This window comes from Nerophis ophidion, linkage group LG19 (genome assembly GCF_033978795.1).
Source record: "Nerophis ophidion isolate RoL-2023_Sa linkage group LG19, RoL_Noph_v1.0, whole genome shotgun sequence".
Classification (NCBI taxonomy): domain Eukaryota; kingdom Metazoa; phylum Chordata; class Actinopteri; order Syngnathiformes; family Syngnathidae; genus Nerophis; species Nerophis ophidion.
In genome coordinates, this window is record NC_084629.1 from 36,036,762 (window position 1) to 36,053,928 (window position 17,167).

Genomic DNA, 17,167 nt, shown 5'->3' on the forward strand with positions numbered 1-17,167 from the left:
GGCTGCCACTAACTTACTCTGTCGAGCTCTAGACAACACCGACACTCAACAACAACACATCATTCACAGACTACAACAACTGGTTTGCAAAAAATATTTTTCACCCAAATAGGTGAAATTAGACAATCCGTGGTTGAAAATCACTGGTCTAAAGGACAACCTGTAAAACATTTCGACAGGTGTAGCAGATGATCACAATGTGGTTTTTTTTGTTGGGGAGGGGGTAAAAGGCAAATTGTTTTTGTCGCGCGTCTAACATTACCCAGCGTCATTGGGACAAGCGGTAGAAATAGATGGATGGATGGAGGGAGGTACCACCGTCCAATAGCATTATCAACTGCAATTTGACAGATTTAAGTATGACAAAATAGTAGAACATATGAACAAATAGAATTAGACTATATTACGAGGTAAACATGATAGCTGACGCGAGCGAAACGTTACATGATGCTAGTAGTTAGCACGCTAGCTGTTAGCATGCTAGCCAGAGAGTTCATCGACTCGGACTTACCTCGATAGCGAGTCCGTGGAATTTGCGTCAAGTCGCTACGACGAACCGAGCCGGACAGTCACAATTCAAATAAACTTTCGGTGGAAATTAATAGAATTGTTTTGAGGGACGCAAAAAAAAAGGAGCATAAATATTAAAGATCGGACAAGCCAAGCCACTTCCTCATGCTGTCCACTTTGACCCCGGAGTAAAACCGACGGGCAGGAGAGAGAGTTGTTATTCTGAACAGCGACACTCTGAGGACATATTGAGGTATTACACGTTGTGAACATCTAGACCAGGGGTCGGCAACCCGCGGCAGGGGCGTCACTAGAACGAATACTGTACTGGGGCACAAATAATTCATGTGAGCGTGCAAAGCGCGCAAGCAAAAACATTTTTAGCACTTATTCATCATAAAAAATACATAAATAGCGCTTTAAACTATGAAATCATATCTGATTATGTTGTATGGATCTTTGATTAACCACCTGAAATTAACTAATGCATTTGACCTACTTGTGCACTTTTTTACTCCAGACTTCTAAACTGCTACTGGTAAAAGCAAAAAGGAAAAGCAATGAATATTTTTGAAATATATATTGCAGTAGTCATCTGCAAATTTAACATCTACAAAAGTAAAACAAAAAATAAAGCACCCCTACATCTCTGGGTTCTTTTATATTATTTAGTTTCCATTTATGGCAATGTGGCTAATCCTATTTCAGATACACAAAACTATAAAATATACACAAAACAAAGCCACAGTAGTAGAATAAATGAACAACTGTTGTGTGTCTGTTCAGGGAATCATTTTCTGAGAAGTAAACTGTAACGTCTCGTTTTCATTTTTGCAAAGTGGTCAATCACTCTGGACAGACATGGAAATATTACAGTAACTGTTATACAGTTGACCAGTGGTTCCCAACTGCTGGGTCGTGACATAAAAGTGGATTGTGTGTGATTTTCAGTGAGTTGCAGTCAGATGTGTGCATGGAAAAAAAAAAGTTTCAGGAGAAAAAAATCAAATTGTGGCAACAAAACCAGATATTTTTAGCCATTTTTCTAGTGACTATTAGTGAGTATAAATTAAATATGATAGTGTATTTGTTGCATTATTATATAATACATGTATTTTAAAATAAAAACAAGTTGAATATGATGGTGTCTTTGTTACATTATTATTTAATACATATATTTTATATAAAAAACTAATTGAATATGATAATGTTGCATTATTATAAAATAAATGTATTTTAATAAAAAAGATGTTAAATATGATAGTGTATTTGTTGCATTATTATATAATGAATGTATTTTGATTAAAAATATGTTAAATATGACAGTGTATTTGTTGCATTACTATATATTAAATGTATTTTAAATTTAAAACAAATTAAATATGATAGTGTATTTGTTGCATTATTATAAAATACATGTATTTTAAAATAAAAACAAGATAAATATGATGGTGTCTTTGTTGCATTATTATATAATACATGTATTTTAATCAAAAACAAGTTAAATATGATAGTTTATAAGTTGTATTATTATATAATAAATGTATTTCAAATTAAAAACAAGTTAAATATGATAGCGAATTTGTTGCATTATTATATAATACATGTATTTTAATTAAAAAATTAATTGAATATGATAATGTGTTTGTTGCATTATTATATAGAAATGTGTTGTAAATAAAAACAAGTCAAATATAATAGTGTATTTGTCGCATTATTATATAATAAATGTATTTTAATAAAAAATATGTTAAATATGATAGTGTATTTGTTGCATTATTATATAATAAATGTATTTTGATTAAAAATATGTTAAAGATGACGGGGTTTTTATTGCATTATTATATAATACATGTATTTTAATCAAAAATAAGTTAAATATGATCGTTTATAAGTTGTATTATTATATAATAAATATATTTCAAATTAAAAACAAGTTAAATATGATAGCGAATTTGTTGCATTATCATATAATACATGTATTTTAATTAAAAAATTAATTGAAAATGATCATGTATTTGTTGCATTAGTATATAATACATGTTTTTTAAATAAAAAGCTAATTGAATATGATAATGTATTTGTTGCATTATTATATAGAAATGTGTTGTACATTAAAAACAAGTCAAATATGATGGTGCATTTGTCGCATTATTATATAATAAATGTATTTTGATAAAAAATATGTTTAAATATGATAGTGTATTTGTTGCATTATTATATAATACATGCATTTTAAATAAAAACAAATTAAATATGATAGTGCCTTTGTTGCATTATTACATAATACATGTATTTTAATTAAAAAATTAATTGAATATGATCGTGTATTTGTTGCATTATTATATAATACATGTATTTTAAATTTAAAACAAGTTAAATATGATAGTGAATTTCTTGCTTTATTATACAATACATATATTTTATATAAAAAACTAATTGAATATGATAATGTATTTGTTGCATTATTATATAATAATAATGCAACAAATACATTATCATATTCAATTAGTTTTTTATATAAAATATATGTATTGTATAATAAAGCAAGAAATTCACTATCATAATGTATTTTAATAAAAAAAAGTTAAATATGATAGTGTATTTGTTGCATTATTATATAATAAATGTATTTTAATTAAAATATGTTAAATATGACAGTGTATTTGTTGCATTACTATATATTACATGCATTTTAAATAAAAACAAATTGAATATGATCGTGTCTTTGTTGCATTATTATAAAATACATGTATTTTAAATTTAAAACAAATTAAATATGATAGTGTATTTGTTGCATTATTATAAAATACATGTATTTTAAAATAAAAACAAGATAAATATGATGGTGTCTTTGTTGCATTATTATATAATACATGTATTTTAATCAAAAACAAGTTAAATATGATAGTTTATAAGTTGTATTATTATATAATAAATATATTTCAAATTAAAAACAAGTTAAATATGATAGCGAATTTGTTGCATTATTATATAATACATGTATTTTAATAAAAAAATTAATTGAGAATGATCATGTATTTGTTGCATTATTATATAATACATGTATTTTAAATAAAAAGCTACTTGAATATGATAATGTATTTGTTGCATTATTATATAGAAATGTGTTGTAAATAAAAACAAGTCAAATATAATAGTGTATTTGTCGCATTATTAAAAAATAAATGTATTTTAATAAAAAATATGTTAAATATGATAGTGTATTTGTTGCATTATTATATAATAAATGTATTTTGATTAAAAATATGTTAAATATGACAGTGTATTTGTTGCATTACTATATATTACATGCATTTTAAATAAAAACAAATTAAATATGATAGTGTGTTTGTTGCATTATAATATAATACATGTATTTTAAATTTAAAACAAATTAAATATGATCGTGTATTTGTTGCATTATTATAAAATACATGTATTTTAAAATAAAAACAAGATAAATATGATGGTGTCTTTGTTGCATTATTATATAATACATGTATTTTAATCAAAAACAAGTTAAAAATGATAGTTTATAAGTTGTATTATTATATAATAAATGTATTTCAAATTAAAAAGTTAAATATGATAGTGAATTTGTTGCATTATTATATAATACATGTATCTTAATTAAAAAATTAATTGAAAATGATCGTGTATTTGTTGCATTATTATATAATACACGCATTTTAAATAAAAAGCTAATTGAATATGATAATGTGTTTGTTGCATTATTATATAATAAATGTATTTTAATTAAAAAATAGGTTAAATATGATAGTGTATTTGTTGCATTATTATATAATACATGTATTTTGAATAAAAACAAATTAAATAGGATTGTGTATTTGTTACATTATTATAAAATACATGTATTTTAAAATAAAAACAAGTTAAATATGATGGTGTTCTTGTTGCATTATTCTATAATACATGTATTTTAATTAAAAAATTAATTGAATATGATCGTGTACTTGTTGCATTATTATATAATACATGCATTTTAAATAAAAACAAATTAAATATGATAGTGTATTTGTTTCATTATTATATAATACATGTATTTTAAAATAAAAACAAGTTAAATGTGATGGTGTTTTGTTGCATTATTATATAATACATGTATATTAATCAAAAACAAGTTAAATATGATAGTTTATAAGTTGTATTATTGTATGATAAATGTATTTCGAATTAAAAACAAGTTAAATATGATAGTGACTTTGTTGCATTATTCTATAATACATGTATTTTAATTAAAAAATTAATTGAATATAATCGTGTACTTGTTGCCTTATTATATAATAAATGTATTCTAATTAAAAAATAGGTTAAATATGATAGTGTATTTGTTGCATTATTGTATAATACATGTATTTTAAATAAAAACAAGTTAAATATGATGGTGTTCTTGTTGCATTTTTTATATAATACATGTATTTTAAATAAAAACAAATTAAATATGATAGTGTATTTGTTGCATTATTATATAATACATGTATTTTAAAATAAAAACAAGTTAAATATGATGGTGTTCTTGTTGCATTTTTTATATAATACATGTATTTTAAATAAAAACAAATTAAATATGATAGTGTATTTGTTGCATTATTATATAATACATGTATTTTAAAATAAAAACAAGTTAAATATGATGGTGTTCTGTTGCATTATTATATAATACATGTATTTTAATCAAAAACAAGTTAAATATGATAGTTTATAAGTTGTATTATTGTATGATTAATGTATTTCAAATTAAAAACAAGTTAAATATGATAGTGACTTTGTTGCGTTATTCTATAATACATGTATCTTAATTAAAAAAATAATTGAATATGATCGTGTACTTGTTGCATTATTATATAATACATGCATTTTAAATAAAAAAACTAATTGAATATGATAATGTGTTTGTTGCATTATTATATAGAAATGTGTTTTAAATTAAAAACAATTAAATATGACGGTGTATTTGTTGCATTATTATATGATAAATGCATTTTAATTAGAAAATAGGTTAAATATGATAGTGCATTTGTTGCATTATTATATAATACATGTATTTTAATTAAAAAATAAATTGAATATGATCATGTATTTATTGCATTATTACATAACACATGTATTTTAAATTTAAAACAAATTAAATATGATAGTTTATAAGTTGCATTATTATATAACAGATGTATTTTAAATTAAAAACAAGTTAAATATGATAGTGAATTTGTTGCATTATTATATAATAAATGTATTTTAATTAAAAAAACAAGTTAAATATGATTGTGTATTTGTTGCATTATTATATAACACATGCATTTTAAATAGAAAACTAATTGAATATGATAATGTATTTGTTACATTATTATATAAAAATGTGTTTTAAATTAAAAACAATTAAATATAATAGTGTCTTTGTTGAATTATTTTATAACACATGTAGTTTAATTAAAAACAAGTTAAATATGATAGCGTATTTGTTGCATTATTATATAATACATGTATTTTTCATTAAAACAACTTAAATATGATAATGTATTTGTTGCATTATTATACAAAAATGTGTTTTAAATTAAAAACAAGTTAAATATGATAGTGTATTTGTTGCATTATTATATAATACAGGTATTTTAAATTAAAAAACAAGTTAAATATGATCATGTATTTGTTGCATTATTATATATTACACGCATTTTAAAGAAAAAAATAAAATATGGTAGTGTCTTTTTTGCATTATTGTATAATACATATATTTGAATTAAAAACAAGTGACATATGATCGTGTATTTGTTGCATTATTATATAATACATGTATTTAAATTAAAAACAAGTTAAATATGATTGTGTATTTGTTGCATTATTATATAATACACGCATTTTAAATAAAAAACAAGTTTAATATGATAGCTATTTTGTTGCATTATTATTTTATACATGCATTTTAAATTAAAAAACAAAGTAAAAATGACAGTGTAATTGTTGCATTATATAATACAAGTATTTGAAATAAAAACAAGTTAAATATGATAGCCTATTTGTTGCATTATTATGTAATACATGTATTATAAATGAAAAACTGTGGAGGGGGCCGTGGTCTGCGGGCCTGCTGCAGGAGTGGGGTACGTAAGGATCGGCCTCGAAGCACATTTGGCAGGTGATTAGATTACCCAGCTGGGACTGATCGTCCAATCACCTGTCATGCTTATTAGCAGCAGCCGGACCGAGACGCGGTGGTTGGGAGTGGGAGTTCTGGACATGAACAAACTGAAAAGTTGTGGCGCAGAGTGCTGTCCTGGCGTGTGCATACAAAATAAAAAGATTGTTGAACCCAGACTCTCGGGCTTTCGAGAAGTGGTATCACTGTCACGGTCAATAGAACCCACAAGAGGGAAACCATCACAAAAACAAGTTAAATATGATAGTGTATTTGTTGCATTATTATATAATAAATGCATTTTGTCCGTCCAAATGGAAAGAATGTATACATTTACTTCACATTTTGTATTATTTCAAGGGTTTTTAGCAGGTCCCCCGGGGTCTTGAGTTTGAGAGCCGGGCCTCATGGTTGAGTCCCAGAGTAGATGACGGTCCTTACATAACAGGCATTAGCCGCTCCAGCGGGTAAGTAGGTCAGTCTCTCTGCTGAGTCCCCAGCTGAGGACATGGGACACATTCACCAGGACTCGGGCAAACCGCTGAATCAGCAGAAAGACCTAGAAGAAGGAGTTCCGGACTGCAGGACAGTGTCCGGTAAAAACCTATTTACCTGACACGCCTTTGTCAACGTCGCTGATACGTGTTTATTTTCTGCTTTTGAGCTCAGCACGAAAGGATCAGCTTGGATTAATCCCACCTGACACCTGCCGGTTGGAAATTTGCCGACAGGTGCGCCAGGATGAGATCGACCCACATGGGACGATACGGACTACGAACAGTCAAAGAGGCCGATAACTGCTGTTATTAGAAGTAGAAATTAATCAAGCGTGAATATTATGTCAGTAAACAAGGCTTTTTTTCAACATTATTTTTAGTAAAAGGTGTGACCAGTAGTGACATAATGTTTGATGTTGTGTTTAATTGATCGTCAAAAAACATCAAACACCTTTATTAAGTGTGTCTAAGTGGAGCATCAACATTTTATTTCTAGAACTCCTGGAAAAATGGGTCAAAATATGACATTTCGCTACATTATACAACAGCTTCCGTGGCTCCCACTTCCTCCACTCTGTTGCAAGTTTTGTTGGTCCTATGAAAAAATCCAGGAATTCACATTGTAGGAATTTTAAATAATTTATTTGTAAATTATGGTGGAAAATAAGTATTTGGTCAACCATTCAAAGCTCTCACTGATGGAAGGAGGTTTTGTCTCAACATTTTTTCAACATTATTTTTAGTAAAAGGTGTGACCAGTAGTGACATAATGTTTGATGTTGTGTTTAATTGATCGTCAAAAAACATCAAACACCTTTATTAGGTGTGTGTAAGTGGAGCATCAACATTTTATTTCTAGATCTCCTGGAAAAATGGGTCAAAATATGACATTTCTCTACATTATACAGCAGCTTCCGTGGCTCCCACTACATCCACTCTGTTGCAAGTTTTGTTGGTCCTATGAAAAAATCCAGGAATTCACATTGTAGGAATTTTAAATAATTTATTTGTAAATTATGGTGGAAAATAAGTATTTGGTCAACCATTCAAAGCTCTCACTGATGGAAGGAGGTTTTGTCTCAACATTTTTTCAACATTATTTTTAGTAAAAGGTGTGACCAGTAGTGACTTAATGTTTGATGCTGTGTTTAATTGATCGTCAAAAAACATCAAACACCTTTATTAGGTGTGTGTAAGTGGAGCATCAACATTTTATTTCTAGATCTCCTGGAAAAATGGGTCAAAATATGACATTTCTCTACATTATACAGCAGCTTCCGTGGCTCCCACTACCTCCACTCTGTTGCAAGTTTTGTTGGTCCTCTGAAAAAATCCAGGAATTCACATTGTAGGAATTTTAAATAATTTATTTGTAAATTATGGTGGAAAATAAGTATTTGGTCAACCATTCAAAGCTCTCACTGATGGAAGGAGGTTTTGTCTCAACATTTTTTCAACATTATTTCTAGTAAAAGGTGTGACCAGTAGTGACATAATGTTTGATGTTGTGTTTAATTGATCGTCAAAAAACATCAAACACCTTTATTAGGTGTGTGTAAGTGGAGCATCAACATTTTATTTCTAGATCTCCTGGAAAAATGGGTCACAATATGACATTTCTCTACATTATACAACAGCTTCCGTGGCTCCCACTTCCTCCACTCTGTTGCAAGTTTTGTTGGTCCTGTGAAAAAATCCAGGAATTCACATTGTAGGAATTTTAAATAATTTATTTGTAAATTATGGTGGAAAATAAGTATTTGGTCAACCATTCAAAGCTCTCACTGATGGAAGGAGGTTTTGTCTCAACATTTTTTCAACATTATTTTTAGTAAAAGGTGTGACCAGTAGTGACATAATGTTTGATGTTGTCTTTAATTGATCGTCAAAAAACACCAAACACCTTTATTAGGTGTGTGTAAGTGGAGCATCAACATTTTATTTCTAGATCTCCTGGAAAAATGGGTCAAAATATGACATTTCTCTACATTATACAGCAGCTTCCGTGGCTCCCACTACCTCCACTCTGTTGCAAGTTTTGTTGGTCCTATGAAAAAATCCAGGAATTCACATTGTAGGAATTTTAAATAATTTATTTGTAAATTATGGTGGAAAATAAGTATTTGGTCAACCATTCAAAGCTCTCACTGATGGAAGGAGGTTTTGGCTCAACATTTTTTCAACATTATTTTTAGTAAAAGGTGTGACCAGTAGTGACATAATGTTTGATGTTGTGTTTAATTGATCGCCAAAAAACATCAAACACCTTTATTAGGTGTGTGTAAGTGGAGCATCACCATTTTATTTCTAGATCTCCTGGAAAAACTGGTCAAAATATGACATTTCTCTACATTATACAGCAGCTTCCGTGGCTCCCACTACCTCCACTCTGTTGCAAGTTTTGTTGGTCCCATGAAAAAATCCAGGAATTCACATTGTAGGAATTTTAAATAATTTATTTGTAAATTATGGTGGAAAATAAGTATTTGGTCAACCATTCAAAGCTCTCACTGATGGAAAGAGGTTTTGTCTCAACATTTTTTTAACATTATTTTTAGTAAAAGGTGTGGCCAGTAGGGACATAATGTTTGATGTTGTGTTTAATTGATCGTCAAAAAACATCAAACACCTTTATTAGGTGTGTGTAAGTGGAGCATCAACATTTTATTTCTAGATCTCCTGGAAAAATGGGTCACAATATGACATTTCTCTACATTATACAACAGCTTCCGTGGCTCCCACTTCCTCCACTCTGTTGCAAGTTTTGTTGGTCCTGTGAAAAAATCCAGGAATTCACATTGTAGGAATTTTAAATAATTTATTTGTAAATTATGGTGGAAAATAAGTATTTGGTCAACCATTCAAAGCTCTCACTGATGGAAGGAGGTTTTGTCTCAACATTTTTTCAACATTATTTTTAGTAAAAGGTGTGACCAGTAGTGACATAATGTTTGATGTTGTCTTTAATTGATCGTCAAAAAACACCAAACACCTTTATTAGGTGTGTGTAAGTGGAGCATCAACATTTTATTTCTAGATCTCCTGGAAAAATGGGTCAAAATATGACATTTCTCTACATTATACAGCAGCTTCCGTGGCTCCCACTACCTCCACTCTGTTGCAAGTTTTGTTGGTCCTATGAAAAAATCCAGGAATTCACATTGTAGGAATTTTAAATAATTTATTTGTAAATTATGGTGGAAAATAAGTATTTGGTCAACCATTCAAAGCTCTCACTGATGGAAGGAGGTTTTGGCTCAACATTTTTTCAACATTATTTTTAGTAAAAGGTGTGACCAGTAGTGACATAATGTTTGATGTTGTGTTTAATTGATCGCCAAAAAACATCAAACACCTTTATTAGGTGTGTGTAAGTGGAGCATCACCATTTTATTTCTAGATCTCCTGGAAAAACTGGTCAAAATATGACATTTCTCTACATTATACAGCAGCTTCCGTGGCTCCCACTACCTCCACTCTGTTGCAAGTTTTGTTGGTCCCATGAAAAAATCCAGGAATTCACATTGTAGGAATTTTAAATAATTTATTTGTAAATTATGGTGGAAAATAAGTATTTGGTCAACCATTCAAAGCTCTCACTGATGGAAAGAGGTTTTGTCTCAACATTTTTTTAACATTATTTTTAGTAAAAGGTGTGGCCAGTAGGGACATAATGTTTGATGTTGTGTTTAATTGATCGTCAAAAAACATCAAACACCTTTATTAGGTGTGTGTAAGTGGAGCATCAACATTTTATTTCTAGATCTCCTGGAAAAATGGGTCAAAATATGACATTTCTCTACATTATACAGCAGCTTCCGTGGCTCCCACTACCTCCACTCTGTTGCAAGTTTTGTTGGTCCTATGAAAAAATCCAGGAATTCACATTGTAGGAATTTTAAATAATTTATTTGTAAATTATGGTGGAAAATAAGTATTTGGTCAACCATTCAAAGCTCTCACTGATGGAAGGAGGTTTTGTCTCAACATTTTTTCAACATTATTTTTAGTAAAAGGTGTGACCAGTAGTGACATAATGTTTGATGTTGTGTTTAATTGATCGTCAAAAAACATCAACACCTTTATTAGGTGTGTGTAAGTGGAGCATCAACATTTTATTTCTAGATCTCCTGGAAAAATGGGTCAAAATATGACATTTCTCTACATTATACAGCAGCTTCCGTGGCTCCCACTACCTCCACTCTGTTGCAAGTTTTGTTGGTCCTCTGAAAAAATCCAGGAATTCACATTGTAGGAATTTTAAATAATTTATTTGTAAATTATGGTGGAAAATAAGTATTTGGTCAACCATTCAAAGCTCTCACTGATGGAAGGAGGTTTTGTCTCAACATTTTTTCAACATTATTTCTAGTAAAAGGTGTGACCAGTAGTGACATAATGTTTGATGTTGTGTTTAATTGATCGTCAAAAAACATCAAACACCTTTATTAGGTGTGTGTAAGTGGAGCATCAACATTTTATTTCTAGATCTCCTGGAAAAATGGGTCACAATATGACATTTCTCTACATTATACAACAGCTTCCGTGGCTCCCACGTCCTCCACTCTGTTGCAAGTTTTGTTGGTCCTGTGAAAAAATCCAGGAATTCACATTGTAGGAATTTTAAATAATTTATTTGTAAATTATGGTGGAAAATAAGTATTTGGTCAACCATTCAAAGCTCTCACTGATGGAAGGAGGTTTTGTCTCAACATTTTTTCAACATTATTTTTAGTAAAAGGTGTGACCAGTAGTGACATAATGTTTGATGTTGTCTTTAATTGATCGTCAAAAAACACCAAACACCTTTATTAGGTGTGTGTAAGTGGAGCATCAACATTTTATTTCTAGATCTCCTGGAAAAATGGGTCAAAATATGACATTTCTCTACATTATACAGCAGCTTCCGTGGCTCCCACTACCTCCACTCTGTTGCAAGTTTTGTTGGTCCTATGAAAAAATCCAGGAATTCACATTGTAGGAATTTTAAATAATTTATTTGTAAATTATGGTGGAAAATAAGTATTTGGTCAACCATTCAAAGCTCTCACTGATGGAAGGAGGTTTTGGCTCAACATTTTTTCAACATTATTTTTAGTAAAAGGTGTGACCAGTAAGGACATAATGTTTGATGTTGTGTTTAATTGATCGCCAAAAAACATCAAACACCTTTATTAGGTGTGTGTAAGTGGAGCATCACCATTTTATTTCTAGATCTCCTGGAAAAACTGGTCAAAATATGACATTTCTCTACATTATACAGCAGCTTCCGTGGCTCCCACTACCTCCACTCTGTTGCAAGTTTTGTTGGTCCCATGAAAAAATCCAGGAATTCACATTGTAGGAATTTTAAATAATTTATTTGTAAATTATGGTGGAAAATAAGTATTTGGTCAACCATTCAAAGCTCTCACTGATGGAAAGAGGTTTTGTCTCAACATTTTTTTAACATTATTTTTAGTAAAAGGTGTGGCCAGTAGGGACATAATGTTTGATGTTGTGTTTAATTGATCGTCAAAAAACATCAAACACCTTTATTAGGTGTGTGTAAGTGGAGCATCAACATTTTATTTCTAGATCTCCTGGAAAAATGGGTCACAATATGACATTTCTCTACATTATACAACAGCTTCCGTGGCTCCCACTTCCTCCACTCTGTTGCAAGTTTTGTTGGTCCTGTGAAAAAATCCAGGAATTCACATTGTAGGAATTTTAAATAATTTATTTGTAAATTATGGTGGAAAATAAGTATTTGGTCAACCATTCAAAGCTCTCACTGATGGAAGGAGGTTTTGTCTCAACATTTTTTCAACATTATTTTTAGTAAAAGGTGTGACCAGTAGTGACATAATGTTTGATGTTGTCTTTAATTGATCGTCAAAAAACACCAAACACCTTTATTAGGTGTGTGTAAGTGGAGCATCAACATTTTATTTCTAGATCTCCTGGAAAAATGGGTCAAAATATGACATTTCTCTACATTATACAGCAGCTTCCGTGGCTCCCACTACCTCCACTCTGTTGCAAGTTTTGTTGGTCCTATGAAAAAATCCAGGAATTCACATTGTAGGAATTTTAAATAATTTATTTGTAAATTATGGTGGAAAATAAGTATTTGGTCAACCATTCAAAGCTCTCACTGATGGAAGGAGGTTTTGGCTCAACATTTTTTCAACATTATTTTTAGTAAAAGGTGTGACCAGTAGTGACATAATGTTTGATGTTGTGTTTAATTGATCGCCAAAAAACATCAAACACCTTTATTAGGTGTGTGTAAGTGGAGCATCACCATTTTATTTCTAGATCTCCTGGAAAAACTGGTCAAAATATGACATTTCTCTACATTATACAGCAGCTTCCGTGGCTCCCACTACCTCCACTCTGTTGCAAGTTTTGTTGGTCCCATGAAAAAATCCAGGAATTCACATTGTAGGAATTTTAAATAATTTATTTGTAAATTATGGTGGAAAATAAGTATTTGGTCAACCATTCAAAGCTCTCACTGATGGAAAGAGGTTTTGTCTCAACATTTTTTTAACATTATTTTTAGTAAAAGGTGTGGCCAGTAGGGACATAATGTTTGATGTTGTGTTTAATTGATCGTCAAAAAACATCAAACACCTTTATTAGGTGTGTGTAAGTGGAGCATCAACATTTTATTTCTAGATCTCCTGGAAAAATGGGTCAAAATATGACATTTCTCTACATTATACAGCAGCTTCCGTGGCTCCCACTACCTCCACTCTGTTGCAAGTTTTGTTGGTCCTATGAAAAAATCCAGGAATTCACATTGTAGGAATTTTAAATAATTTATTTGTAAATTATGGTGGAAAATAAGTATTTGGTCAACCATTCAAAGCTCTCACTGATGGAAGGAGGTTTTGTCTCAACATTTTTTCAACATTATTTTTAGTAAAAGGTGTGACCAGTAGTGACATAATGTTTGATGTTGTGTTTAATTGATCGTCAAAAAACATCAACACCTTTATTAGGTGTGTGTAAGTGGAGCATCAACATTTTATTTCTAGATCTCCTGGAAAAATGGGTCAAAATATGACATTTCTCTACATTATACAGCAGCTTCCGTGGCTCCCACTTCCTCCACTCTGTTGCAAGTTTTGTTGGTCCTATGAAAAAATCCAGGAATTCACATTGTAGGAATTTTAAATAATTTATTTGTAAATTATGGTGGAAAATAAGTATTTGGTCAACCATTCAAAGCTCTCACTGATGGAAGGAGGTTTTGCCTCAACGTTTTTTCAACATTATTTTTAGTAAAAGGTGTGACCAGTAGTGACATAATGTTTGATGTTGTGTTTAATTGATCGTCAAAAAACATCAAACCCCTTTATTAGGTGTGTGTAAGTGGAGCATCAACATTTTATTTCTAGATCTCCTGGAAAAATGGGTCAAAATATGACATTTCTCTACATTATACAGCAGCTTCCGTGGCTCCCACTACCTCCACTCTGTTGCAAGTTTTGTTGGTCCTATGAAAAAATCCAGGAATTCACATTGTAGGAATTTTAAATAATTTATTTGTAAATTATGGTGGAAAATAAGTATTTGGTCAACCATTCAAAGCTCTCACTGATGGAAGGAGGTTTTGTCTCAACATTTTTTCAACATTATTTTTAGTAAAAGGTGTGACCAGTAGTAACATAATGTTTGATGTTGTGTTTAATTGATCGTCAAAAAACATCAAACACCTTTATTAGGTGTGTGTAAGTGGAGCATCAACATTTTATTTCTAGATCTCCTGGAAAAATGGGTCAAAATATGACATTTCTCTACATTATACAGCAGCTTCCGTGGCTCCCACTTCCTCCATTCTGTTGCAAGTTTTGTTGGTCCTATGAAAAAATCCAGGAATTCACATTGTAGGAATTTTAAATAATTTATTTGTAAATTATGGTGGAAAATAAGTATTTGGTCAACCATTCAAAGCTCTCACTGATGGAAGGAGGTTTTGGCTCAACATTTTTTCAACATTATTTTTAGTAAAAGGTGTGACCAGTAGTGACATAATGTTTGATGTTGTGTTTAATTGATTGTCAAAAAACATCAAACCCCTTTATTAGGTGTGTGTAAGTGGAGCATCAACATTTTATTTCTAGATCTCCTGGAAAAATGGGTCAAAATATGACATTTCTCTACATTATACAGCAGCTTCCGTGGCTCCCACTACCTCCACTCTGTTGCAAGTTTTGTTGGTCCTATGAAAAAATCCAGGAATTCACATTGTAGGAATTTTAAATAATTTATTTGTAAATTATGGTGGAAAATAAGTATTTGGTCAACCATTCAAAGCTCTCACTGATGGAAGGAGGTTTTGTCTCAACATTTTTTCAACATTATTTTTAGTAAAAGGTGTGGCCAGTAGTGACATAATGTTTGATGTTGTGTTTAATTGATCGTCAAAAAACATCAAACACCTTTATTAGGTGTGTGTAAGTGGAGCATCAACATTTTATTTCTAGATCTCCTGGAAAAATGGGTCAAAATATGACATTTCTCTACATTATACAGCAGCTTCCGTGGCTCCCACTACCTCCACTCTGTTGCAAGTTTTGTTGGTCCTATGAAAAAATCCAGGAATTCACATTGTAGGAATTTTAAATAATTTATTTGTAAATTATGGTGGAAAATAAGTATTTGGTCAACCATTCAAAGCTCTCACTGATGGAAGGAGGTTTTGGCTCAACATTTTTTCAACATTATTTTTAGTAAAAGGTGTGACCAGTAGTGACATAATGTTTGATGTTGTGTTTAATTGATCGTCAAAAAACATCAAACCCCTTTATTAGGTGTGTGTAAGTGGAGCATCAACGTTTTATTTCTAGATCTCCTGGAAAAATGGGTCAAAATATGACATTTCTCTACATTATACAGCAGCTTCCGTGGCTGCCACTACCTCCACTCTGTTGCAAGTTTTGTTGGTCCTATGAAAAAATCCAGGAATTCACATTGTAGGAATTTTAAATAATTTATTTGTAAATTATGGTGGAAAATAAGTATTTGGTCAACCATTCAAAGCTCTCACTGATGGAAGGAGGATTTGTCTCAACATTTTTTCAACATTATTTTTAGTAAAAGGTGTGGCGGGTAGTGACATAATGTTTGATGTTGTGTTTAATTGATCGTCAAAAAACATCAAACACCTTTATTAGGTGTGTGTAAGTGGAGCATCAACATTTTATTTCTAGATCTCCTGGAAAAATGGGTCAAAATATGACATTTCTCTACATTATACAGCAGCTTCCGTGGCTCCCACTACCTCCACTCTGTTGCAAGTTTTGTTGGTCCTATGAAAAAATCCAGGAATTCACATTGTAGGAATTTTAAATAATTTATTTGTAAATTATGGTGGAAAATAAGTATTTGGTCAACCATTCAAAGCTCTCACTGATGGAAGGAGGTTTTGGCTCAACATTTTTTCGACATTATTTTTAGTAAAAGGTGTGACCAGTAGTGACATAATGTTTGATGTTGTGTTTAATTGATCGTCAAAAAACATCAAACCCCTTTATTAGGTGTGTGTAAGTGGAGCATCAACATTTTATTTCTAGATCTCCTGGAAAAATGGGTCAAAATATGACATTTCTCTACATTATACAGCAGCTTCCGTGGCTCCCACTACCTCCACTCTGTTGCAAGTTTTGTTGGTCCTATGAAAAAATCCAGGAATTCACATTGTAGGAATTTTAAATAATTTATTTGTAAATTATGGCGGAAAATAAGTATTTGGTCAACTATTCAAAGCTCTCACTGATGGAAGGAGGTTTTGTCTCAACATTTTTTCAACATTATTTTTAGTAAAAGGTGTGACCAGTAGTGACATAATGTTTGATGTTGTGTTTAATTGATCGTCAAAAAACATCAAACACCTTTATTTGGTGTGTGTAAGCGGAGCATCAACATTTTATTTCTAGATCTCCTGGAAAAATGGGTCAAAATATGACATTTCTCTACATTATACAGCAGCTTCTGTGGCTCCCACTAC

At 30.5% G+C, this 17,167-nt stretch overlaps 1 protein-coding gene across 4 annotated transcripts in view; it reads right to left on the reverse strand.

The window, feature by feature from the left end:
* The window catches only part of akap17a (A kinase (PRKA) anchor protein 17A), a 39,274-nt gene extending 38,571 nt beyond the window's left edge, over nucleotides 1-703 (reverse strand). For all 4 annotated transcript variants that reach the window (XM_061879910.1, XM_061879909.1, XM_061879908.1 and 1 more), the window contains exon 1: nucleotides 512-703. The gene's annotated coding sequence lies outside the window, so the exon portion shown is untranslated. The remainder of the gene's footprint in view (nucleotides 1-511) is intronic.
* Between the last annotated feature and the right edge of the window lie 16,464 nt (nucleotides 704-17,167).